Source organism: Bos taurus, chromosome 23 (assembly GCF_002263795.3).
Source record: "Bos taurus isolate L1 Dominette 01449 registration number 42190680 breed Hereford chromosome 23, ARS-UCD2.0, whole genome shotgun sequence".
NCBI classification, from domain to species: domain Eukaryota; kingdom Metazoa; phylum Chordata; class Mammalia; order Artiodactyla; family Bovidae; genus Bos; species Bos taurus.
Genome location: NC_037350.1, coordinates 31388456 through 31414169, shown reverse-complemented (window position 1 = coordinate 31414169; position 25714 = coordinate 31388456). Strand labels below are relative to the sequence as shown.

General features: G+C 42.0%; 2 long non-coding RNA genes and 3 other non-coding genes across 6 annotated transcripts; 2 read left to right on the top strand and 3 right to left on the bottom strand.

The window, feature by feature from the left end:
- Nucleotides 1-885: 885 nt before the first annotated feature.
- LOC132343683 (uncharacterized) lies at nucleotides 886-3164 on the bottom strand. Its single transcript, XR_009492651.1, has 2 exons — nucleotides 1949-3164; nucleotides 886-989 (listed from the first exon to the last, which is right to left on the bottom strand). It is a non-coding gene; the product is annotated as an uncharacterized lncRNA (long non-coding RNA).
- TRNAR-ACG (transfer RNA arginine (anticodon ACG)) lies at nucleotides 3099-3171 on the bottom strand. Its single transcript has one exon. It is a non-coding gene; the product is annotated as a tRNA-Arg (tRNA).
- Nucleotides 3172-11142: 7971 nt separating this feature from the next.
- Nucleotides 11143-14716, bottom strand: LOC112443797 (uncharacterized). Of its 2 annotated transcripts, none has more exons than XR_009492645.1 (5): nucleotides 14478-14716; nucleotides 13683-13890; nucleotides 13174-13283; nucleotides 12762-12899; nucleotides 11143-12326 (listed from the first exon to the last, which is right to left on the bottom strand). It is a non-coding gene; the product is annotated as an uncharacterized lncRNA (long non-coding RNA). The 2 variants fall into 2 exon arrangements; XR_003032194.2 differs by having other exon boundaries at nucleotides 13174-13256; nucleotides 14478-14706.
- A 4043-nt stretch (nucleotides 14717-18759) lies between these two features.
- Nucleotides 18760-18853, top strand: TRNAI-UAU (transfer RNA isoleucine (anticodon UAU)). Its single transcript has 2 exons — nucleotides 18760-18797; nucleotides 18818-18853. It is a non-coding gene; the product is annotated as a tRNA-Ile (tRNA).
- Nucleotides 18854-24664: 5811 nt separating this feature from the next.
- On the top strand, nucleotides 24665-24746 carry TRNAS-GCU (transfer RNA serine (anticodon GCU)). The gene has a single exon. It is a non-coding gene; the product is annotated as a tRNA-Ser (tRNA).
- The last annotated feature ends 968 nt before the right edge of the window (nucleotides 24747-25714 follow it).

The following is a 25714-nucleotide window of genomic DNA, read 5'->3' as shown; positions in this document are numbered from 1 at the left end:
ACTTCAGTATTCTTGCTGGGAAATCCCATGGACAGAGGAGCCTGGCGGGCTACCATCCATGGGGTCCTGAAAAGTCAGATGTGACTGAGCCCAGGACAGTGTGACAGTGTGATAGTGTGAGGGAGACTGTCTCAGGGTGCATTAGGAGCAGTGTGCAACTCTTTGATTGGCTGATGGTGAGGTAACAAGGTAATATTTTGGGTAACAATTGTCAGTTTTTGCCTCCAACCAGTCTGAGATCTACAAACTATTGGTCAGCATGCAGTCAACTTTTTCATCTGATAGGAGTTTTCGTATCTGCAAAATAATTCAAGGATATGGCTCATAATATTAACCATAGCCCTTGAGAAGAAACTAAAGGCTCAAGGCTCTATTTTATGGCTAAACTATTGTCTTGTTTGACCGCTTTCTTTTGTTTCTGCATTTTCTCACTTCTCTGATTAAATTTGCTCTTTGAAGTTGAGGGAAGATCTCAGATGCTAAATTTTTTTTTATGAACAAGAGTTAGGGGGGACATGGGGTGAGGCTAGTGTCTGTCTCCGGAGGAGGAATTTGGTGTTAATTTTGAAGTTGAATGCAACAACCTCATCCAGTAGGGTGATCAGTGAAGCTTTCCTTTACCATGCTGAAGATACTAATGTGGGGGTTCAATATGAATTTATTTTTTTGTGTACAGAATGTCAATCGAATCGACTTGTTTTGAGAAGAAAGGGAAGGGAAGTCAAATCAACAGAAATGTTAAGATAACCTATACTTCCTTTTACAAATAGCAGGTTTGGGACTGCAATCAGAAGTTAATACAAACTTCAGGAGAATCAAAATATTTACCTTTATGAAAAATGGCTGGAATAGAAACTGGGATTTGGACAAGAATCCACGAGCAGAGGGGCTGAATGTATGAATTTATTTGTTTGCCTTTGATCAACGTGACTGTCTGGGAGAGGACGAAGAGGAAATTTGGTTTTCCATCAACAACTGTCATTCAGGCCCTACGGAGACAAATAAAGCAGGAAGTGGGTCTAGAAACAGTGAGGGCTATGGGGGTAACAGGGTACGTTGCATTTTAGCTGAGGTCATCAGACTGAGCAGATGACATTTGAACTTTCCTGCTGTCAAGTTTCATAGTTACCAAAGTTTCAGGCTAATAATAAAGAGATGATAAAGTCTTCCTAATGAATTTGAAGGAGGGGAAAATACTGGAACGTGGTTTATTATTCAGCTTTCTGGAAAACACTTGAGAGATCTGATTAGGGTGTTAGTTTTCTCACAGCTTGGTTACAGCCTGCTGTTAACTCCATTACCTTGAAGAAGGAAAGGAGCAGGTTGCCCTGACTGGACTGACTCCATTTTTAAAAGGAAAGGAACTCCATCTTGCCCTCTCAATGAACTTTGGACTACTTATCTGGTAACCAGGGAGACAACATACCAAATGGCCAGGCAGCTCCCTCCCCGACCACTCCCCCGCGCCACCCACCCCCCCCCCCGCCGCCCCCCGCCCACCACCACCAAGGGACAAACACCCAACCAGGCAGAGCTCGCACCTAGACTCCCTGGAGCCAGGAAGAGTGTAATAAACCACTATGTAATCAATTACCTCTGTAATCTTTGCAGTGCCCATTGATGCGGACTACTCTGCATGACTAGGTGACCTTCAGATTGTGAATTATCTGATTGTGAATCAGGCTGTAACCTGATTGTATCTCTAACATTTTCCAGAGCAGACTTAAGAAATTTGGGGATGTGGGCTTGGGCACATACACTTTAGGTAGAAAAGGTTGTAACAAAAATCGGTAGGGGTCCCTGGCTAAAGAGGAAACTCTGCCTTGGACCCGCCGGTGTAATAAACTGCACTCCACTATTCACGCTGTCCTTCTGAATGAGTTTGCCTCCCGGAGCGTTTGGATACAACAACTTGGTTAGTAATCTGGATAATCAAGATAGCTATTACCTTGTTAGAAGTCCCCTGAACAAAGTGAAGCATAACTACAACGGGTGGCTCGGCAGAGGGAGGGGTCGGTACTGATGAGTATGAAAGCAGGAAGGGAATGAGAATGCAAATTCTTCAAGACTTTCCTCCTGCCCGGCACACTTTGGCTCAGCAACCTGGGCAGTGGTATTGGTGGTATCTGTCTTTTGACTCAAGAAATGTACCTCCTATTCCAGGCTTTAAAAGAAGAAGTTTGATCTACAGTATCCTAAAAGGCAACAATGCAGCCAGGATGAAAGGAGCCATTCTTCCCACTCTCTTTCTCTTCTTTGTTCTCGTTTCTCTTCTTGTCTGTCCTCGAATTCCTTCAGCCGCCTCCAGTGCTCTTTCAGCATGGATCTCAGTAGACAATGATAGAAAAATCCGTCCATTTACTCCCTTCTGTTAGCTGACCCGGCTGCTTGAGCGTCCTCGACCCTCACGAGGAGTCACTTCTCGAGGGCAGCGACCGAAGGGACTTCTCAACTTTGAGTCGCCGACCCCGGACTGCGCTTGATGCGTTTAAAGCGCGGTATTGGGTTGATGTTCTGCAGACACCTGCAGGGCAGGGAAACATGCTGGCAGCTCCTCCCAGCAGATCCCATTCGCATCTCCCAATCCTTGATAGATACAAGATCCACATCGTCCTTGTTTACTGTGTGAAGATCTGAACGCTTACGAAGTGCTTTTCCTCACTCGAGGTTCTTCTAAGACCTGACCGCTGATTCCCACGCGTTCTGCCTTCCCTACTTAAGGTTCTCTTTGTTGTTTATGACATCGCTGTTGCTTGTTTCGGTGTGGACTCGGACAGCTGAACGCTGGAGAAATTTTAGCAGGATTCGTCGAAGATTCTGTTCTCTAGAGAGCACTATATTCTCAAGAGGCAAGCGTTCTCAAAAGGTAGAGTTTTCCATGCAACAGGCGATAGTACAAAAGATATTAGTTGATGTGCAAGATTACTGTCTTATTCTTTTGTGTATCTTTTCTAGCCCCGCCCCGGTCATCTTCCCTCCATTCTTTGTGATGATCGTAACAATAAAGGTTTTAAGAGGACTTCTTCATACTGAGAGTCTCAGGTGGGTTGTAAAAACACACCACCCTACCATCCCCCTAAAGAGGGGAGAGGAGACCTCGAGCCAGCCAGGAGTCGAACCTGGAATCTTCTGATCCGTAGTCAGACGCGTTATCCATTGCGCCACTGGCCCTATCGGTGTGGGTGCTCTTTAAACCATCATTAATTAGCCTTTAAGATGTTTTTGCACTTTCATATCATGGAATTTCTGGATGTAGCCGATGTACACTCGCTCTTCTTTTGATTTGTCTGCCCTCTACTTTCCCAGATGAGACGATATAAAGATTTACGGTCTACTTTGAAGTCTCATTATAGCAATAACCTGCCAGCCTAAAGTCCTTGACCTCCTGGTGAAGGGCCTGGAAGGAGCAAATGATGGAGTTCTTAGGACTTTGCTAATGAGAACGGAAGGAAACCGGGAAATAGGGACCAGAGTAAACAAACAAACTAACAGAAATATTCGCAAACCTAATCGAGTTCTTAATTCTTCCCCCCGTTTGGATCGTGCTCTTTCCTTGTTCGCCTAGGGTGCAGAGCACACTCCTCATTTCGGCATTTATCACATTCTTGTGAACAGCTGTTTGCTCAGTGGTCCTCTCCACTCAATTGTATATTTCTTAAGGCCAGCATGCTCCGTATCTACAATGACTAATTTTACATTAAAAGTCTGCATGCATGAATGAAGAGAAAAATGCCTGTAAACATCAGGAAAACAGTTTATGGTACAGGTAGGCATCACAAGTATTCCATGCTACCTCAACCCAGATGTTTAAATGGAAGAGCAAAGGCATACTATGTACAGCAGCCGAATTCTAGTTTCCTGAATATGTTTTGAGGCTCATGGTGTCTGTTTATGTACTCAGGGGTGGAGGCTGGGCATGTGTCCATTAAGTCTGAAGCCAGTGACAATCAGACAGTAGGACTGGGCTGGAGCTAGTGGCTGAGAAGTAGGCCTTCTAAGTGAAGAGAATGCAGAGTCTGCTGATAGCAATGAAAAAACTTAGTGAACCAAGGGCGCACCAGACCAATATTTTTAATATCATTTATGTAGCTTGTTTCGAGTTTTTCATAATGCCAGTGATTAGGAGGACTTAGAACACAATTCTTACAGAACTATAAGACATCTAGCCCAAAGATTCCTCCCCTATAAAGGACACTTTCAGTAATAGCTCTACAATTATTCGAACGACAGCATTCAACTGACTTACAATGGATTTTCTATCATACATGACAAGTCAAGAAGGTAGGGAGGCTATGAGCCTCATTAATAACAACTCTATGATGTTATTCAGAACCAAGACTTTTTGAATGATCGAGTCTTTGCATTATGTCATTCTCACTATATGGATCTTATACACCAGCTGGTTTCCTTGTAGTACCTCTGACTCTCACAATATCAAGATAAACTCCAGGAAAATAAGTAGACTTCTTTATTGTATCTCTTGTTAAGAACTTCTTTTATACATTCCTTAGTGGATTTCCCCCTCACATTGGCTAGATTTGTATCACACATTCTTACCTAATCCAAGTACTGCCAAGAATGTGACCACTGTGATCAGTTAGATCAATCATAACTCTGCCTCTGCAGCTGAGATAGGGTCCACCTCCTGCAAAGCCAAGGCAGTATAGAAAAGGTTATGTGAATGAAATCATGTTTCTGTTCGAGAGGAGGAATAGGGGCTCTGTTGTTGGTGACTGGTGGTGGAACAAACAAGCAATATTAGTTGCTGTACCCTACACCATCCCCATATTTGAAATAAAATGAAGTAGGCATTTTTTAGCATGTTCAAGACCTCCATTCCTTACCTTATTAACTCACACTGAGGTAGGAGACAGTGGGCCTCTGGTCCAGACACTTGGTGTTTGTCAAGTGGAATAAAACAGAGCCTTTGTTCTCATCCAGACACTCCAAGGACAAAGCTAAAAGTTGAGCTCTGCTAAAGAGATAAGCTGCCCGCTCCTAAGGTCAAGGAAGACTTCCTGTCTATACACATGCAGGAAGGGCTTCTTGGGGGTCGAAAAGGAAGTGGGCCCCATTTCATAATAAGTGTGGACACACACTCATAGGCCTTTGCGGTGGGATCCATCTTAGAAAAATGTGCACACATCTTGGAGAGGATCCGTGGACCAGTCAGATGTGAAGAGAGGAGCAAGATAATTGGCCAAAGGTAACGAAGACCCAGAAGGACTGTCCTATATAAGTGGTTTACATCACCTCCTTACTGAGCTCCTCCACACTCAGGATGCCTGCATTCCTCTCCAGGTGTGTATCTCTGCCTAGCTTCTGAGTTAGATAGAAGCTAGTTTTCTAAGTTAGTCTTCTATCTAAGCTAGTTAGGTAGAAGCTGTTTTCCTGTGTGCTCTCCCATACATTGCGCTGTGTCTCTAATAATAAACTTTGGACCTGTTTTTACAGTTTTTGCCTCCTTAAAACACTCATGCTTTCAAACAGGAGCAAGACCCAGGACCACTTTGCTTCTAGCTTCTAGCCCCCAGTGGTCTAGTGGCTAGAACTTTCATTTTTCATCCAGGTTCCCCAGGTTTAATTTCTGGACAGGAAACTAAGATCTCTTTTCAGGACTGCTCACTGCTCTCCCTCTGAGATCATTTGGTACCAAAACCCAGGAGTTTAAGGGAAACTGCCGGTCCTGTCCAAACAACTGACTGGAGACTCCTGCCTTTCACTCTCTCTCCCACACTTCTGTGATTTTCTTTCATACCTTACTTGCACAGCAAGGTTTCTTTTTTTTTACCTAATACTTTAACACCCTCTTGGGGAAGGACTAACTGAACCCTTGTTGCTGCCAAGCCCACTGTTGTCAGCATCAATATTAAACACAAATTTCCAGAGCTAACCATTACAAAAAGCATCTGATATACAGCTTATATTCAGTATTTGTATTTAGTACAAGTACATTAATTGTGCATGATTACATGTTGTTGTTCAGTTGCTAAGTCGTGTCTGACTCTGTGACCCCCATGAACTGCAGCATGCCAGGCTTCCCTATCCTTCATTATCACTTGGAGTTTGCTCAAGATCATGTCCTTCAAAACGCTGATGCTCTCTAACCATCTCACCCTCCACAGCCCTCTTCTCCTTTTTCCTTCAATCTTTTCCAGCATAAAGGTCTTTTCCTATGAGTTGGCTCTTCACATCAAATGGCCAAATTGATGCTGGTCCGTCAGCTTCAGCATCAATCCTTCCAATGAATATTCAGGGTTTATTTCCTTTAGGATAGACTGGTTTGATCTCTTTATAGTCCAAGGGACTCTCAAAAGTCTCTCATGATGACATATTGACTTATATATCAGAATTGTATAAGTGTGGTTATTAATAATACCATACATCACAGATCTTATCATGACTGCAGAGTAAAATGACACTACAGTTTCTGACTTTAAAGTGTCAAAGGCTAACAAGTGTATAATAGTGTAGAGATCTGAAGTTCAACTTTAAACAGCTCCAGAGTAGGGCAGGAGTCTTAAATTCCTAACTCTGGAAATCAGTAATTTATGCTACCTAAATTCAGGCGGGTCATGGTGGAGAGATTTGACAGAATGTGGCCCACTGGAGAAGGGAATGGCAAACCGCTTCAGTATTCTTGCCTTGAGAACCCCATGAACAGTATGGAAAGGCAAAATGATAGGGTACTGAAAGAGAAACTCCCCAGGTCAGTAGGTGCCCAGTATGCTACTGGAGATCAGTGGAGAAATAACTCCAAAAAGAATGAAGGGATGGAGCCAGAGCAAAAACAATACCCAGCTGTGGATGTGACTGGTGATAGAAGCAAGGTCTGATGCTGTAAAGAGCAATATTGCATAGGAACCTGGAATGTCAGGTCCATGAATCAAGGCAAATTGGAAGTGGTCAAACAAGAGATGGCAAGAGTGAATGTCGACATTCTAGGAATCAGCGAACTGAAATGGACTGGAATGGGTGAATTTAACTCAGATGACCATTATATCTACTACTGCGGGCAGGAATCCCTCAGAAGAAATGGAGTGGCCATCATGGTCAACAAGACAGTCTGAAATGCAGTACTTGGATGCAATCTCAAAAACGACAGAATGATCTCTGTTCATTTCCAAGGCAAACCATTCAATATCACAGTAATCCCAGTCTATGCCCCAACCAATAACACTGAAGAAGCTGAAGTTCAACGGTTCTATGAAGACCTACAAGACCTTTTAGAACTAACACCCAAAAAAGATGTCCTTTGCATTATAGGGGACTGGAATGCAAAAGTAGGAAGTCAAGAAACACCTGGGGTAACTGGCAAATTTGGCCTTGGAATACAGAATGAAGCAGGGCAAAGACTAATAGAGTTTTGCCAAGAAAATGCACTGGTCAGAACAAACACCCTCTTCCAACAACACAAGAGAAGACTCTATACATGGACATCACCAGATGGTCAACACCGAAAGCAGATTGATTATATTCTTTGCAGCCAAAGATGGAGAAGCTCTATACGGTCAGCAAAAACAAGACCAGGAGCTGACTGTGGCTCAGATCATGAACTCCTTATTGCCAAATTCAGACTTAAATTGAAGAAAGTAGCGAACACCACTAAACCATTCAGGTATGACCTAAATCAAATCCCTTATGATTATACAGTGGAAGTGAGAAATAGATTTAAGGGCCTAGATCTGATAGACAGAGTGCCTGATGAACTATGGAATGAGGTTCGTGACATTGTACAGGAGACAGGGATCAAGACCATTCCCATAGAAAAGAAATGCAAAAAAGCAAAATGGTTGCCTGGGGAGGCCTTACAAATAGCTGTGAAAAGAAGAGAGGCGAAAGGCAAAGGAGAAAAGGAAAGGTATAAACATCTGAATGCAGAGTTCCAAAGAATAGAAAGAAGAGATAAGAAAGCCTTCTTCAGCGATCAATGCAAAGAAATAGAGGAAAACAACAGAATGGGAAAGACTAGGGATCTCTTCAAGAAAATCAGAGATACCAAAGGAACATTTCATGCAAAGATGAGCTCGATAAAGGACAGAAATGGTATGGACCTAACAGAAGCAGAAGATATTAAGAAGAGATGGCAAGAATACACAGAAGAACTGTACAAAAAAGATCTTCACGACCCAGGTAATCACGATGGTGTGATCACTGACCTAGAGCCAGACATCCTGGAATGTGAAGTCAAGTGGGCCTTAGAAAGCATCACTATGAACAAAGCTAGTGGAGGTGATGGAATTCCAGTTGAGCTATTCCAAATCCTGAAAGATGATGCTGTGAAAGTGCTGCACTCAATATGCCAGCAAATTTGGAAAACTCAGCAGTGGCCACAGGACTGGAAAAGGTCTGTTTTCATTCCAATCCCAAAGAAAGGCAATGCCAAATAATGCTCAAACTACCACATAATTGCACTCATCTCACACACTAGTAAAGTAATGCTCAAAATTCTCCAAGCCAGGCTTCAGCAATATGTGAACCGTGAACTTCCTGATGTTCAAGCTGGTTTTAGAGAAAGCAGAGGAACCAGAGATCAAATTGCCAACATCCTCTGGATCATAAAAAAAGCAAGAGAGTTCCAGAAAAACATCTATTTCTGCTTTATTGACTATGCCAAAGCCTTTGACTGTGTGGATCACAATAAACTGTGGAAAATTCTTAAAGAGATGGGAATACCAGACCACCTGATCTGCCTCTTGAGAAATTTGTATGCAGGTCAGGAAGCAACAGTTAGAACTGAACATGGAACAACAGACTGGTTCCAAATAGGAAAAGGAGTACGTCAAGGCTGTATATTGTCACCCTGTTTATTTAACTTATATGCAGAGTACATCATGAGAAATGCTGGACTGGAAGAAACACAAGCTGGAATCAAGATTGCCAGGAGAAATATCAATAACCTCAGATATGCAGATGACACCACCCTTATGGCAGAAAGTGAAGAGGAACTCAAAAGCCTCTTGATGAAAGTGAAAGTGGAGAGTGAAAAAGTTGGCTTAAAGCTCAACATTCAGAAAACGAAAATCATGGCATCCGGTCCCACCACTTCATGGGAAATAGATGGGGAAACAGTGGAAACAGTGTCAGACTTTATTTTTCTGGGCTCCAAAATCACTACAGATGGTGACTGCAGCCATGAAATTAAAAGACGCTTACTCCTTGGAAGGAAGGTTATGACCAATCTAGGTAACATATTCAAAAGCAGAGACATTACTTTGCCAACAAAGGTTTGTCTAGTCAAGGCTATGGTTTTTCCTGTGGTCATGTATGGATGTGAGAGTTGGACTGTGAAGAAGGCTGAGCACTGAGGAATTGATGCTTTTGAACTGTGGTGTTGGAGAAGACTCTTGAGAGTCCCTTGGACTGCAAGGAGATCCAACCAGTCCATTCTGAAGGAGATCAGCCCTGGGATTTCTTTGGAAGGAATGATGCTAAAGCTGAAACTCCAGTACTTGGGCCACCTCATGCAAAGAGTTGACTCATTGGAAAAGACTCTGATGCTGGGAGGGACTAGGGGCAAGAGGAGAAGGTGACGACAGAGGATGAGATGGCTGGATGGCATCACTGACTCAATAGACGTGAGTCTGAGTGAACTCCGGGAGTTGGTGATGGACAGGGAGGCCTGGCGTGCTGCGATACATGGGGTCGCAAAGAGTTGGACACGACTGAGCGACTGCGACTGATTTGATCTGATCTGATCTAAATTTGTCTATAAAAGATATAACGCTCACTGATCCCCAGGTTTATTTTTGCAGCTTAACAGTTGACATTTTAAATTTATTTCTTCATCACAATCTGTTCCTTTCCAGCATAAGCATAGTTGAACACTTTCTGTCTTAAAATTTACTGTTTTTTTTGTATGTTTAAAGTTTTTTCTTTTTAATATTTATTGGAATATCATTGATTTACAATGTTGTATTTGTTTTGGGTGTATGCAAAATGAATGTTATGTATGTTTAAAAATCTACTTTTTTTTTTTTTAAGATGCTTTTCCTGTATAGTCCATTACAGAGTACTGAGTAGAATTCCCTGTGCTACACAGCAGGTTCTTATTTATTTTCTATTCTTATTACTGTTCATGTAGAAGAAACTTCACATGGAAAATGAGAGCAGGCTTTGGAGAAAGACTCTACCTTTACTAGAATATGTGAATTTGGACCAGTCACTTAACTTTTCAGTCACCCCATTAGTTTATCTACAAAATGGAGATGATAGTTAATTTGCAGGTTTGTGGTGAGATTAAATTACATAAAGCAGGTCAAGTCCTGACAATTATTTAGGCTGTCAATAAAAACTGTCCTTAATAGTAATGTCCAACTGTTCCCAATATTCTAAAGCTTAATCTTAATAACTCCAGAAGCATTTACTGAATATTCATTTACAAAGCAGACTGTGAAACTGGAGGATTCAAAGGTAAAGATTAATGTGAATTCCTCAAAGAACTAACATCAAGTCAGAGAGACAAATTCATAATTACAACAGGAGAAGTGCTACTCCAGAAATAAAAAAAATGTGCCAGCGCCCTGAAAGTGTTAATCACGCAGTTGTGTCCGACTCTTTGTGATCCTATGCACTGTTTCCCACCAGGCTCTTCTGTCCATAGGATCCTCCAGGCAAGAACACTGGAGTGGGTTGCCATTTCTTCCTCAAGGGGATCTTCCCAATTCAGGGCTGGAAACTGGGTCTCCTGTATCACAGGCAGTTTCTTTACTGAGCCACCAGGGACTTCCCAGCAGAATGGAAGTACAGCAATTAACTCTGGAGGGGAAGTCAGGAGAAATTTTTCTTGCTATCACATTTGACTTTAATTTTGAAGGAGAAACAAATTTGACCTTGTAAAGAAGGAGGAAATAAAAAGCCAGAGTATTCAGTATTTGTATGAGGAGAAGTTACAAAAGGTCTGTTTGAGGAAAGCAGTTTCTTGAGGTAGAACTACAGTTTTAATTGGCATAGGGAAGAGGAACTGGAGGAGCAGGAAAAGTGGAGCACACTAAAGGCTTCTAATATAGCGGCAATATTATTTTTTTCTAGCTATGGTGGTTCATTTCTTATTCTTCCAACTGTACATATTTTGATATTTTTCGCTTATGTGACATGTATGAGATGCATCACAATGAAAAAATTAAAACGTTTCAAAAGGTAGGTTGGTGCCAATTTGTAAATACCTTTATTTATCAAGATAATCAAAATAAGAAATTTATCCTGAAGACAGAAGAAGGCGAAATAGGTCTTCAAGGAGAACATTCTCAGCTCTGTGTTTGAGGAAGATCAAATTAGGCAGTATTTGTAGAGGTAGACCGAAGTGCAGGGAGAGGCCACGTGTAGAGACACCATGGTCTGGGCAGGAATAACTAAGGCCTGGTCCAGATAACCAGGTATGAGGAGGGCTCAGAGAGGGGAACGGAGGTTTGGTTGAGGTGGAAGTGACAGGCTTTGATGATTCATTGAAAGTGACAAACAAATGGAATTTAGGATAGTGGATCTGTGGACTTTAGTATTTATGGATCAGGAAATTCCATTAATCTTTAGTAAATAGTGGGGGAAAAAGCATCTTGGAGGAAACGAGTTCCAATTCCAGTCCCAACATCTCTCATGTAAATCTAATTATATCAGAACTTTCTGTGAGTCTATGAGCCACCTCTGCATCTTTTCCAATATATTCATTTTATGTTGTTGTTGAGGTAGTTTGGATAAGGTTTTGTTACATGCAACAACATACAGGTCTGAAAAATACAAAAGGCCTGAATAATACAATAGTTACAAGATTCCACTCATAAAATTCCTCAGGCATAATTTTTTTTTTTTATCAAAACTAAGGCTTCACAGGAGAAAGAGTTTTGTTACTGTTTAAAAAAAAAAAAATCTGTTTCCAGGAGACCAGGAATACCAGTGAGAGGGTTGGGAAGTGGGTGCCTAAGGAATCTTCAAGGTGAGGCAAAGTTTTTTTGCTTCAAGTCCCCAGAGCCAAACACACTCAGCCATCCCTACATCCCAACTGTGTCTTCTCTCTAGTGAAAGATCTGAGTTCCTGGAATCTTAATCCATATCTGAATAATGATTTGTAACAAGTCAATTCTTTCTAGCCTTAGTAATTAAACAAGAGTGTGTGCATAGCTGTGAAGTCTTGAATTACAGGGTAGACATGATTTTTCTTCAGAAATTAGCCTTCTCACCATCACTGACGTTAGGCTAGCCATCTCTACCCGGTATCCTTTCTGTGACTGAGTTCCCACTGTCCACTGATATTTGCATGGGTTTCACTTGGATTGGTTGCACTAGGACACACTGAAGCCAACAATGATGGGTGCTGAACAAGCAGAGAATTCCTGAGGGAAGAGTGATCATGTTGAAGATGAAAATGACTATAACTTGATATTTACTATGAAATTTAGTTTTTAAACAGGATTAACAAATGACAGTATGGTCTAGGACCTAAAGTACCAATCTGTCAATACCAATCTTCACCCCACCCACCCTTTACTCTACTACAATCTTTCTTATAATTTCTCTCTCAATCTCCAAGACATGGTTCTTACAGTATGTACAGGAGAAATGGATTCTATGTCTTCTATAAAGGCAACATTCTAACACTGTGGAGTAGGAGGAGCTGCAATGAGCAAATGAGATATCATTGCACCAGATCCATGTCTGAAAATTAGCAGTACTCAAGTGAAATACTTGAGACTTGAGACACCATAAATATAATTGGTCTGAATTCAGTACCTATCCCCACAAAATCCCTAAGCCCTAAGAATACTCACCACATAAGAAAAACAGTATGGTGCTGAATATAAGGAGGAAAGAAGGGTAGAGAAAGGTGATTTTCACGTCCTTATACATGTTAGTTGTTTTCAAAATATACAGATAATGCAGTAGTAGTGCAAGGAACACACAGATACCTGTTATGCAGAAAAAAAAGGAAGGGGGAGTGAACAACATCCTGTCTGGCTAGTTTAATCTATGGCCTTAGGACTAATTTCCAAGACTTAAGTTGTTGTTTTAACTCCCCATACTCTATATTTCTTTCCTTTTGTTGTCATTCCATTTGTTGTCATTGTATTACCTTTGCCCTTAACAATCCCCCAACAGTTTCTAAGAGGTTATGCCCAATGGACTACCACCCCAGCCCAGAACCAGAATGACTGAAGGAATCCTCTGCGTTTCATCCCTTACCTATGATGAAGAAGGTGGTTGTGAAGATGAAGTACTGTTTCCGGGTATCAGGAAGGGAATGCGGAAAGGCCAGGAGTATAAAGCTCAGGAAGAAGGAGAGAAGAAGGGCGCTGATCATGAAAATTTGACCAAATATGTAGTAGTCTGAATTAGGGAGGGAGAGGGGAGAAAGGCCAGGAGCTCCCTCTAGGGCCCCCTTCCTTCTGGGTCTGAATCCCCAGAATACTAAAGAAGCAGTGCAGAGACTTTAAGGTAGGAATCAATGGCAATTGGTGGGAAGCTTAGGGATGGAGGGAGAAGTAAGCTGCCAAAAGATCTAAAATAGTGATTCTAGCTGGGCTGGTATCCCTTGAGAGGCCTGGTCCCCTGGCTCATTCTGAAATGAGCCACTGTTATTGGTGGGCTTATAATTGCTTCCTTCGGGTATGCTGGGGCAGAAAAAGGAGGTTGAAACTTCTGGGAAGGGACAGGGTTGAAGCAGGGCCCTCCCTTTCAAGGCCAGAACTTACTTGATTTTGATGGTAGAACCCAACATTTGATTTCACCACTGCATATTGCAAAGAGAGCACTGAATAGGGATTGGTTTGAGTTTTCTATCTTCACCCAGGTTGAGAGGTTGAAGGCCCACCACAGAAGGGCAGAACCAGTGAAACTGCAGATGAGGATAAGAACTCGGTATGGTTTAACTATCCCACATTTCACACAGAAGGGTGCTGACTGAAAAAAAGGGCAGGGGGAGGCAAATGAGTCAGATGCCTTCAGTTACTTTGGGATTTCTCTCCATTCTGAAACACCCATACAAGCCCATATAAGTCCAACCTCCTTGCCTTTCATAATCAGGCTTGCAGAACTCCCCTTCTCATCTCTTAATCAAATCTTCCCCAGGTCACAGACTGACCCTATGTCCCTCAGCAGCAAGAACTGAGATCTTTCTCCTTTTTTCTATTTATCATGTCTAAACCACTTGGACACAACCATCCACAACTCTGTTTTGTTACTATGCTTTTCCTGGGTGTCTGGATATTGTGTCTCACCATCTACAGTAGAAGTCCCTGAAGAACAATAGCCCTGAATTCTTAATTTTCCATTACATTTAGCATAGTGCTTTACATGTAGCAGGATCTCAGTGATCTGTTAACAGAAAGGAAAAAAAAAAATGTGCACACCAAATACATTCCCTAGTAATGTCAAGAGAAGTAAAAATTTTCCTGTGCTCTGCAGTCTCAACATTGCCCTCCATCATCACTCCCCTCAAATCACAGCCCCTTTCCCCTCTTCTCTTACTGTTAAAGATCTGAGGTTACCTTTTCTCTTATTTCTTCTTTTAAAATTTCTGTTTCAGTTTTCATCATTTGATTACATTTTGTTTTCTATAGTACTTTTTAACACTGAGGCCCATCCTAGCCTTCTCTTCAAGAGTAGAACCTTGTGGTCCCTTCCTGTCTCCTCATTGGCAGAACTGTTTAGTGACATCATAAGTATGTGAAGTCTACATCCCAACAGAAATGTGAGATCCTATCCTGCTGCCCTGTTTTTTAAAAAAATATGTCATTTCCCACCCCCTCCACCCAGCAATGTCTTTGTTTTCTTTGGTACACGCATGCCTCAGAAGTTATGGCTTGTGCCCTTAGTTCTGACTTCTAATATGGAGTTGGCAGGAATACTATATCTCTGCACAAGATTAAAGAATGCCTGATAGAGAGAAAACAGGATAATCAGGGAAATAATTGAAAGATGTAAGTGGAAACCAGTTTTGTGTTAAGGGTACAGTGGTTCACACTACACTCTTCAATTCCTTCACCCGAATGATATTAAGACACGAAATACTTTCTAATCTCAACCTTGTTGTCTAACATACCACTTGGCAATGATGGACACTCTGTGTGTTTTTGATAGACGAATTAACAAATAAATGGATAAATTAAAGTGAGACAAAACAGAGGGCTGCTAAGAACCTTTGTTTAAAATTTTCTTAAATGTAAGCTCTGGGAAGGCAGAGATTTTGTCTATTCTATTCACTTATGGATTCTGGCACAAGGCAGGTGTTAAGCAAATATTTGTTGAATGAATGACTAACCTAGGAACAAAAGGATCATCTTTAGGACAGGGGGTTGGTATATCTGTCAGTTTCTCGCAGTTGAATTTTTGTTGTATGTGCACTATATATTTCTAGAATAAACTAAAATGTTAGAGTGTGCAACAGTAATATATTTCCAGCTTAGAATTATAGGTTTATGTGTCAATCAGTAGAACTATTAAAAGAAGATAGCATGATAATGCTATTGGTTGAAAAAAGAAGGATTATTTGTGAAATCAGAGGAAACAAAGTGAAGATTGCTTTAGACAATCATCAGATCAGATCAGGTCAGTCACTCAGTCGTGTCCAACTCTTTGCGACCCCATGAATCGCAGCATGCCAGGCCTCCCTGTTCATCACCAACTCCTGGAGTTCACTCAGACTCACGTCCATCGAGTCAGTGATGCCGTCCAGCCATCTCATCCTCTGTCGTCCCCTTCTCCTCTTGCCCCCAGTCCCTCCCAGCATCAGAGTCTTTTCCAATGAGTCAACTTGTCACATGAGGTGGCCAAAGTACTGGAGTTTCAGCTTTAGCATCATTCCTTCCAAAGAAATCCCAGGGCTGATCTCCTTCAGAATGGACTGAAGAATCCATTCTGAAGATCCATTGGATCTCCTTGCAGTCCAAGGGACCCTCAAGAGTCTTCTCCAACACCACAGTTCAAAAGCATCAGTTCTTCGGCGCTCAGCTTTCTTCACACTCCAACTCTCACATCCATACATGACCACAGGAAAAACCATAGCCTTGACTAGATGGACCTTTGTTGGCAAAGTAATGTCTCTGCTTTTGAATATGCTATCTAGGTTGGTCATAACTTTCCTTCCAAGGAGTAAGCGTCTTTTAATTTCATGGCTGCAGTCACCATCTGCAGTGATTTTGGAGCCCAGAAAAATAAAGTCTGACACTGTTTCCACTGTTTCCCCATCTATTTCCCATGAAGTGGTGGGACCGGATGCCATGATTTTCGTTTTCTGAATGTTGAGCTTTAAGCCAACTTTTTCACTCTCCACTTTCACTTTCATCAAGAGGCTTTTGAGTTCCTCTTCACTTTCTGCCATAAGGGTGGTGTCATCTGCATATCTGAGGTTATTGATATTTCTCCTGGCAATCTTGATTCCAGCTTGTGTTAGACAATCATATGCATGTGGAAATCCAGCCCTGAGACCTGGGAAAACTAGTTATTGCAAGACAATATCTTTAAGTCTCAATGTTGTTAGAAGGCCCCATTGAGAAGAGTGCCATATTTTATCCTGAGCTTTGAACTGACCCCAGAAAACAAAGTAGATGGGTAAACAGATTTCTGTTAATGTCAGAAAAGGAATAAAGGGAAACTATAAATATATTTAGCAAGCAAATTGTTTACTCTAAACAGTTGTCATTTACTCTCTCCCTTATAGACAACCTCTCGGTCTAAATATTTTAAAAAATTGTTAATTATTCCACATTCACTTGAAGGCACACACTCCCTTAAATAAGACAACTCTTTGTTTAAAATGGTTTGGAAAAGAAATCAAGTACCAGAAGCTAGAGCCAGAGAAAAGTATAATCGCTTAGTCATATTCAACTCTTCCTGACACCATGGACTATAGTCTACCAGGCTTTTCTATCCATGGAATTCCCCAGCAAGGATACTGGAATGGGTAACACGGGATCAAACCCAGGTCTCCCACATTACAGGCAGATTCTTTACCATCTTGGTCACCTGGGAAGCCCCAAGGGAAGAGAACCTGGATTCAAATCTTAGTTTTGCCACTTACTTTTTGGTCAAGTCACTTCTTTTAGTAAGAGATTACTGCCAAATTTGCTGAATGTGATAAAGATATTGCATGTACATTAAAAAAAGGAAAAGTGGAATAAAATAAAAAGAATTCTTATCTCTAAGACGTACAGACTCAAGAAGTTAGGGTGAGATGATATAGGTTTTACTTTAAAATACTTCCACTCCCACCTTCAATCACCTACCCCTGACCCCCCAACAAAAATAGTAGTGAAAACATAGAAGGAACAAGATTAGTAAAATGTTGATGATTGTAAAATCAATTACATGTGAGTTCATTACCTAATTATGTCAACTTCATTATGTTTGAAAATTTCCATAAGTTTACAAATAGAAATTTGACATCTCAGTCACCTATAGGGCTAGAAGCTAATTTCTTTTTCTTTAGTAAACAATCTGCTCACATGAGTGAAAATGCTGTCTGCTCTCTATTATATTCAAGTGTGTTCATTAATACATTTTTTAAATTGTATGACTTTTCTGGGTTTCTTACATATAAACTCCACAAGAGATTGACTGTTTTGTTCATTTATACTTATTCTTTTTTTAATCACAGTAAGTGATTAGAGAATATCATTTATATATTACTTCAATAAAAAAATCTACCTCTGTAGGATTGCTATATAACTAGATTGAGAAAGTAAATGTAAAAGTACTTTTTAAAAAAGAAGTCCTATATAAATTCTACTTCAAACCATCGTCATAGTTACTATTGGAAATTGAATCCTTCGCTCCATCTTTAAACATCATACTAAAATTTGATATTAAGTATTGCTCCATGGAGATCCCTATTAACTTATTAAGAAAACTAACTTTAAAAAGTAAGATGAGACAGCTTTAAAGAATCTTGCTAAGTCACTTCAGTCGCGTCCGACTCTGTGAGACCCCATAGACGGCAGCCCACCAGGCTCCCCTGTCCCTGGGATTCTCCAGGCAAGAACACTGGAGTGGGTTGCCATTTCCTTCTCCAGTGCAGGACAGTATAAAAATTTACATACCAAATGGTTTGTATTCTTGCCAAAATTTAAAATCTAGCAGCACACAGGCTAGAATGAGTTATCATTGCTTGAAACTATATACTTGGATTATAACATTTAAAAGTCAGCTGGGTCACAGCTGGCTGATGGTACAAACACGTTTTAGAGTCAAATACTGTATTCTTCAGTTATCCAAATATTGCATTTTTAAAAAGTCAAAGACTTTCAACAAGAGGTATACCTTGGTGGATAAACTGTCTTCCAACTCGTGAAAGAAGATTGCCACCTAACTAAAGAGAACTAGGTAAACGTGCCCTGGAAGCCCACAGGAATTCTGAATGCTCACACACTTTGAGATAGCCTGCAACGGCTTCGGGGTCCTCCCACTTTCACCCCCTCCCCAGGCTCAGACAGGAAAACTTCTTCTGACGCCCCAAGGAAAAGCATCCCGGAGAGAGGCAAAAGGAAGGACTCCGGGATCCACGCAGCAGCAGAAGACTCGCCAGCCCAGTCAGCCCCCCGAATGTCCTCCGGAGTGTCTTCACTTTTCGCAGTTGTGTTCAAAGTATCCACCCTCGTTTCCGCTAGCAGAACACCCTCTGCCCTTCAGGATTGGTGGCTGGGTGGGGTCTGCAGCTGAACTTTTGCCTTTGTGCTCAGGATGCAGTTGCAGGACTCAGAGACTGTGGTGGCGGAGATGCAGGGACTGGGGTGCATAGGCCGTGTAAAGAGTGACCGGAAGCGGGACGCAGCAGCTCCAGTGGCGCAATCGGTTAGCGCGCGGTACTTATACAGCAGTATGTGTGCGAGTGATGCCGAGGTTGTGAGTTCGATCCTCACCTGGAGCATTGTTTTGCCAACATTTCTGAGACGCCTTTCCGCTCTCTTTTCCTACTACACCATCTTTGATGTGTTTGAGTTTGTCCTATAGAGTTTATTCTTACCTGTCCCTTAGCGCTGTTAGAACCAAGCAACGACTCTGTTGTACTGCAGTGGGCTAGCTTCTGTAATTCTTTATCCCCCACCTTGTCTTGTAAAGTGAAAGTCACTCAGTCGTGTCCGACTCTGCGACACCAAGGACTGTAGTCCATGGAATTCTCTAGGCCAGAGACTCGAGTGGGGAGTCTTTCCCTTCTCCAGGGGGTCTTCCCAACCCAGGGATCGAACCCAGGTCTCCCGCATTGCAGGCGGATTGCCACAAGGAAAGCCCCCTTGTCTTGTAAGCTGATTTCTAATAAAGAACATCTGCCCCCACCTTTGGTCTTGTAACCCTCATTCTTCAGATATCCTCTGGCCGGTACTTAGAAATCGCTAACTTTGTGATCACTAACCTAGAGCCAGACCTCCTGGAATGCGAAGTCAAGTGAGCATTACGAAGCATCACTATTGCATAAAGCTAGCAGAGGTGAAGAAATTCCAGTTGAGCTATTTCAAATCCTACAAGATGATGCTGTGAAAGTGCTGCACTCAATATGCCAGCAAATTTGGAACACTCAGCAGTAGCCACAGGACTGGAAAAGGTCAGTTTTCATTCCAATCCCAAAGAAAGGCAATGCCAAAGAATGCTCAAATTACCGCACAGTTGCACTCATCTCACATGTTAGCAAAGCGATGCTCAAAAATTTCCAAGCCACCTTCAACAGGACGCGAATCGAGAACTTTCAGATATTCAAGCTGGATTTAGTAAAGGCCAGAGGAACCAGAGATCAAATTGTCAACATCCGTTGGGTCAGCAGAAAAACATCGACTTCTGCTTTATCGACTACACCAAAGCCTTTGACTGTGTGGATCACAATAAACTGTGGAAAATTCTTAAAGAGATGGGAATACCAGACCACCTCACCTGCCTCCTGAGAAATCTGTATGCAGGTCAAGAAGCAACATTTAGAACTGGACATGGAACAACAGACTGGTTCCAAATTGGGAAAGGAGTCCATCAAGGCTGTATATTGTCACCCTGTTTATTTAACTTATATGCAGAGTACATCATGAGAAAAGCTGGACTGGAAGAAACACAAGCTGAAATCAAGATTGCTGGGAGAAATATCAATAACCTCAGATATGCAGATGAAACCACCCTTATGGCAAAAAGTGAAGACGAACTAAAGAACCTCTTGATGAAAGTGAAAAAGGGGAGTGAAAAAGTTGACTTAAAGCTCAACACTCAGAAAACTAAGATCATGGCGTCTGGTCCCATCACTTCATGGCAAATAGATGGGGAAACAGTGGAAACAGTGACAGACTTTATTTTCTTGGGCTCCAAAATTAGTGCAGATGGTGACTGCAGCCATGAAATTAAAAGATGCTTGCTCCTTGGAAGAAAAGTTATGACCAACCTAGACAGCATATTCAAAAGCAGAGACATTACTTTGCCAACAAAGACCCATCTAGTCAAAGCTGTGGTTTTTCCAGTAGTCATGTATGGATATGAGAGTTGGACTATAAAGAAAGCTGAGTGCTGAAGAATTGATGCTTTTGAACTGTGGTGCAGGAGAAGACTCTTGAGAGCCCCTTGGACAGCAAGGAGATCAAACCAGTCCATTCTAAAGGAAATCAGTCCTGAATATTCATTGGAATGACTGATGCTAAAGCTGAAACTCCAATAACTTTGGCCACCTGATTCGAAGAACTGACTCATTGGAAAAGACCCTGATGCTGGGAAAAACTGAAGGTGGGAGAAGGGGATGACAGAGGATGAGATGGTTGGATGGCATCACTGGCTTATTGGACATGAGTTTGAGAAAGCTCCGGGAGTTGGTGATGGATAGGGAAGCCTGGAGCGCTGCAGTCCATGGAGACACAAAGAGTCGGACACAACTGAGCAATTGAACTGAATTGAACTGAAAATAACTTCCCAGAGGTGAACCAGCAAAATGAATCAGTTGTATTCTGGGTTGTTGTTTTTTTTTTTAAATGAAGACATTGCCTTCATTAGCTAATCATCTCCCAAGGCCCCTGCCTCCTAATATTCCATTGCCCTGATCATCGCATTTTCAACATATGAATTTTAGAGGGGCACAAATATTCAGACCATAGCACATAGAAAACAAAGTAAATCTACTAATATATATTTTCAAATGCATTTTTTTGAATAAAAAGAAAAATGTAGTCAGAGCATAATGTAGTCAGAAAATAATGAAAAATAAATATCAGCTTAAAGTTTATATGATTCTATCAAGACTCCACTTAGGTTTCAGTTCTAATCCTTAAAAGCTTTTATGATTACAGAGAAGAAAATAAATTCCACAAAGAATTTTTTCCCACAGCCTTCTTGTTTTCCTCATTAAATGTCATCACTTGCCCTGAATTTGTTCTCCAGCACTGTGCCCCTGTCTTGGGTGCTGTAGAATGGTAAGCAACCTAACAGGGAAAAAAAAAAAAAGAATGTTTTAACTACCTCCCTTAAGATACCCAGTTATTCCTGGCTTTTAATCTGCCTCATAAGTGGTTTACCCAAAACTGGAGAAGGCAGGCATTGATCCCACTGCCCCTTTCTCTGGCAAAGCTAGTGTTCTGCCATTTGAGCCAATTCTGTCTTCAGCCAATGACAGCAGTTGTCAATTTCATCTTTATATCCAAATTTTTTGCAGACCCTTCAGGATCCATTGGTGACTATATGCTCACCAAGGCCAAATTGTATGGAATGGAATTGAGACAGTTTATAAGCAGCCTTGGGCAGGCATCCTGAACCAGCAAGCAAAGGAAAGTGAAAAACAGCTAGACCTGGAAGGTTACTCTAGAAAAGGTCTAGCTTTGTGGTACTTAAACTTCCTGGACCTCTCTGCAGAGGAAGAAGAGGCTCTGTGCAGGACAACTGGGTTCATTATTCAGGTCTCTCTGATTGCTCTGTGGTTCTCTTTTGTAATGAGAGCCAGGCCATCACTGAATAGAACAGTTTAGAAACTTCTGCAGATATAAAGAAAAGCAATGCTCAAGCACAGCCTCACAGTCCAGGCTTTTCCACATGTGGCTTGTGAAAAAATATGAACTACTCTCACATATTTTCCCCAAAGAAGATACTTGGATTTTCCTCAAATACATTGCTACCAAATAGAGAATGCAGCCAAAGTGTGACTGGAAAAGGGCAGAGGAGGCTGATGAGAGAGGGTAGAGGTCTGTCACCAGGGGGTAGGTGGTTGATAGTTGTTAAAGAGTTTTCAGCAGGCTTTATAGTATGCTCAGGATCTGGGTTTACAGTCCTTGATGTCTAGGTAGACAGTCTAGGCTAGAGCAGGCATGCTGGTTACTTAAGCAGAACACCTCTAACATCCAGGGGGCATGGCCAGAGAGTGAGATAACTCAGTTTGAGGTATTTGAGAGCTAAATCACCATGAGAAGCCTAGAACTGGATACCTAAAGAGGGAAGAAGTGAAAGCGATGAAAGTGAAAGCGATGAGGAGCGATTATAGACTGAATCTTGATGTTTGAATGTTGGAGAAGAGCAGACTATTAGGAAGGTAGTAGTCTTGAACTTGCAAGCTTATGCTACTCAAGACTTGCACTTTTGTAGAAATTCACTGAGAATAATTTTGCTTCTTGTTTTAAGCACCAACCAACTCATTTTAAGCAGCTAAATCTAGAATCATTCCCACTTTGTAGAGTTTTAATGACAATAGAAAATAAATAGAAACATAGGCAATAGCATTATAAACAAACAAAAACTGTTGTCCTCTCCCCACTGTTGTTCCTGAAAACAGTGGCAGAATTGGCTGATTGAAAACGATTTATTCAACAAATCATACTCTAGAAGTTTTGAAATGAACACTAGTAAATATTCTAGTAAGTATTCTTATTGAACAAATGAAAGGATATACAAAATAATACACTGCCTGAGATTAACTTTGCAATAATATGGAAAGCCAATTTGACAACATGTTGATAATTGTTAAAGCATGTGTCAGGCATACTTGAGACACTTAACTCTTTCCTATTCTCTTAATAATTTCTTTTGGGACTTTAATTAGATATATGGTAGAACTTCTCTCCTAACCTTAATTTTTCTTATCCCTCTTCCCTAATTTCCAACTATTTGTATCAATGTATTTTACATAGTATTTTACATAGTTCCCCCAAATCTTACTTCCAGTTTCCTAATTCTCTCTTCTGCTCTATCTAACAAATCTGTTTAAGTATATGTTTTCAGTGTTTGGGTTTCAAATTCCTCTTTAATAATTTCAAATACGTGAGTTAGTGTATTATTTTCCCAATGATTCACCACTACTTCCTGAGAAAGCACTATGCATTTTTGACGTTGTTGTTGTTAATTATACTGTCCTTCCTTGTGAAAAGAATATAACTCCTTTATCCTTTGCTGTCAGAATTGACAACAGGATGAGTCATATGATTACTTTGCACGCCTCCTTGCCTTTGCTCAGGCCCTTTGGTCTCAGCCTGTGATAACCGCATTCTTCGCGCCCACTAGAAAACTTGCTGGTCAAGACTCGCCTTTAATATTACCTTCTTTTCGCAGGCACTTATGATCAATCTGAGTAGTCAGACTTACTTCCTATTCTTATTCGTTCATCTGTCTGTTGTGTTTATTCTTATGAAACAAGGAAGTGGATGGAGCTGAACACTACCTACCTCCCCCACCCCCCGCCCCGCCTTTCTTTCTTTGAATTATTTCTCGCTAGTGGAGAAGGCAACGGCACCCCACTCCAGTACTCTTGCCTGGAAAATCCCATGGACGGAGGAGCCTGGTAGGCTGCAGTCCATGGGGTTGCTAAGAGTCACATACGACTGAGCGACTTCACTTTCACTTTTCACTTTCATGCATTGGAGAAGGAAATGGCAACCCACTCCAGTGTTCTTGCCTGGAGAATCCCAGGGACGGGGGAGCCTGGTGGTGGGCTGCCGTCTACGGGGTCGCACAGAGTCGGACACGACTGAAGTGACTTAGCAGCAGCAGTGTTGAGTTTCTTGCTGTTTTCAGTACCAGAACCCCTGGAAAACCTAGTGAAAGTTGGACAAATTCTTCTTAGAAAACACTCAGGTAGCAGAGTGGGGAGGGTCAGAATTCGTGGTTCCTCTTACGGGGATGACCGGGGAGAAGAGCACCGCGAAGCTAATGATTCTTCTCTATGCAATTTCACCCTAAACTTTTGAAAAAGCGTCAGTAACACTGAACAGAAATTGAGCCCTACTCAGATCCACCGTCTAATTATCCAGACTGTTTTATTAACCACAAATTAGGAGTCCAAATTCGCCAGCTCCGCTGAGGTCGACTCCAGAGGACCCGGCTCTGGGAACCTTTGCCCCGGTGGACTTCCGGCAGTGCGCTCGAACCCGGGACCAGGCTCCCCTGACAGCAAACTGTGGTTCAGCCCAGGTTCAGTCCCTGCCGGGACTTGGCGCTGAGGCGCCTCCTGCCGGGGACGAGACAACCCCAGAAAGGAAGCTAAAGCCCAGGCAACTGTGTTCTACCATGTCCCCATCACTTTTAATAAGACTCCTGTGAAAGCTAAGCCTGTTTCCCACCCTCCCCCCGCCCCGGCCCTCCGTCGCAGCTTTTGCAATCTGGTGCTTTGTCCATTCGCGTGGAAGCTACGTCTCCCAGACGTCTCCAAACCATCTCCTTCCTAAACATCATTCTGTCTAGGGTAGACGGTTCCCAAGTATGAACTCTGAAATAAAGCACACCAAGAAACAAGGAACACGACGACGAGGTGGCCGAGTGGTTAAGGCGATGGACTGCTAATCCATTGTGCTTTGCACGCGTGGGTTCGAATCCCACCTTCGTCGGGGGTGTACTTTTGATAGGAGCAATCGGGTACGTGTTTTCGAAAGCTTCCTAGCATTTCCAGTTGGGTCATGCTCTCTTAAAGTATGTGTTCAGTATTCTGAGTTTGGCCTGATAAAGGCTACCTCCCTTTCCATTTTTTATTAACTCTGTCATATTTCCCTCCCCTCTAAAACTGTGAAAGTTCCTACATTTAAGGCGCTGACTGCTTAGAACAGGTTTTGAAGATTATTCCTCAGCTTTAACCAATCCAACATATTGTTCTCTTGACATTTAGCAAGACTCCTTGAAGGAGCTTTTGTTTTCAATCAGTTTATAATTAGGAGAATTAATTGGCTAAGGGTTTTGAACTCTGCTGCTGCTGCTGCTGCTAAGTCGCTTCAGTCGTGTCTGACTCTGTGCGACCCCATAGATGGCAGCCCACCAGGCTTCCCCGTCCCTGGGATTCTCCAGGCAAGAACACTGGAGTGGATTGCCATTTCCTTCTCCAATGCATGAAAGTGAAAAGTGAAAGTGAAGTCGCTCAGTCGTGTCCGACTCTTAGTGACCCCATGGACTGCAGCCGACCAGGCTCCTCCATCCATGGGATTTTCCAGGCAAGAGTACTGGAGTGGGGTGCCACTGCCATAGACTCAGACGGTAAAGAATCCGGGTTCGATTCCTGGGGCCAGAAGATCCCCTGGAGAAGGGAATGACGACCCACTCCAGTATTCTTGCCTTGGAAATCCCATGGATGGAGGAGCCCGGTGGGCTGTGGGGTCTCAAAGAGTCAGACACAGTTGAGTAACTAACACTTTGAACTCTATGTATCTTTTTAACCAGTAACCAATTTTGTTTCCAAATTTGTTGTTTATTATTTTCTTCCAATGCTGCCATTCATACTTGAGTAAGCCAGGTTCTTCCTTACAAAGGACAATCTAGTTCCACAATAATTTTAGTATATTTATACAACATTAGAATATAGGGTTCA